The sequence below is a fragment of the Cloeon dipterum genome, chromosome 4, assembly GCF_949628265.1.
Source record: "Cloeon dipterum chromosome 4, ieCloDipt1.1, whole genome shotgun sequence".
In the NCBI taxonomy this organism is placed as follows: domain Eukaryota; kingdom Metazoa; phylum Arthropoda; class Insecta; order Ephemeroptera; family Baetidae; genus Cloeon; species Cloeon dipterum.
This window is the reverse complement of record NC_088789.1, coordinates 19,001,203-19,002,933: the sequence shown is the minus strand read 5'-3', so window position 1 is coordinate 19,002,933 and position 1,731 is coordinate 19,001,203.

Below are 1,731 nucleotides of genomic sequence, written 5' to 3'. Positions count from 1 at the left end.
AACTCAAAAAGTGAGCGTTCAAACTGCTGCTTAGCTCTGATTTGCGGAAATGTGCGATAGCGGACTGTATATACCTAATTTTAGAAAAGCACGATTTTTACGCCATTAAACTTGATATTTAACGCGATTAATTAAAAAGTAAAGTTATCGTGGATTCGTAAATTTTCTTGCTGACGCAAACCGTAAATGAACTACACGAAACATTGTTTTTTCATTAAATAAATTTTGTAAGTACTTTTACGTGCTCGTTTATATTTTGCCTCGGTTTTCAGCAGAGTTTTAAGGTTTGCAGCGTACGCTGGGTGCAGTAAAAATTCCTTTATCAGCACTCGCAGACAAAAACGATTATGGAAAGCGAAAAAAGAAACACTCCCCATGCTAAACTTCCGTGCCTCCACAGTCGTAAAGCGTGTATTTTTGTATCGATCGGGATATGGCAAAGAGGCGAACGCGACGTGGATCACAGACATTTGCAATTAGGCATCTGCCTCGCTTCCTGTGCACTATACAAGACCTTCTTTCAGCCAAGCACAACGGAAACTTGATAAAATTGGCAGACAAAGTAGAAAAATATTTGGAAAATAGTTAATCAAAAATTCAAATAGCCAAAATGAAGCATAAACTATAAATTTAGAGAAAAATTAACTTTTTTACAAGCGGTTTCATTCCCACATGTGATTTTCATAAAACACTTCTTGTCAGAAGAATCAAATGAAGATTCCTTTGCATTTAATTCTTCAGACAACATGACCACCTCGCGTGCTACTGCCTTCATTGGCATCTCTCTGTTGGAAAAATCACGAACTCTTGCAAAAGTATGAAAATCGCACGTCATTCGATTCATCTCGCTCAGCAGATTTCAAAAATGGAAAGTTAGTTTGAATGCGACCACTCCTCGTTGAAATTAGTTATAATTTTGACTTATTAATTACAGGGGCGTACTTCTAAATAACTATAAATAAATGGCAACTTTTCCTCTTGGAAATTTTTCATCTTTGATCAAACACTATAAAATGGTATCGAAAGAACATTAGATTTTTCTAATTAAAAGGTGCGCTCCCTCTACAAGATAGAAAAAAATCTTATAAGATAACATTCTCTGCCAGAAATTTTAGACTAAATTTATCGCCATTCTGCGAATAAAAAATTGTGTCTTGATATTTTGCTTCATGTCCAAAACAGATTTTCATTTGAATTTTCTTGTATTGTTTAGAGGAAGAGTAATGTTCCCTCTTTTAATGCCAAAATAATATTTTGGGACCGAAAAAATGATTTTAAATCAAGCAATTTAGTTTTAGGGTGTTCTCTGAAAATACAAAGTGAGCAAAACTGTTACTAAAAAATCGTATTATAACAGAACGTCGAATTAAAATAATTAATTCAAGGAGAGGAAGCGTATCATGCAGGGGGCTCTAGTGTTTCGATTTCGAGTCCAGGGAAAATTAATCGAAGAACGCACACGCGGACAGCATGAACGAGGGCGTCCGGGCAGCCAACCAGCAAATGAAGCCGAGAATCAGTCACGTAACAAACAGGCGGTCCGCTTGATTTGGCTTGCGTGCGTGACTCCATCTTTTCATTCGGCTGGATGCACGAAGAGCGAGTGAGTTCGTTCAGAATTAATATCGAAAGGCAAAAGCAGCAACGGACGTGCGCCCGTTGCTCTCATGCCACCAAGGGAGACTTGAACGCTTCCAACAGTGTAAGGAGAAAAATGAAAATCGCTTTTAG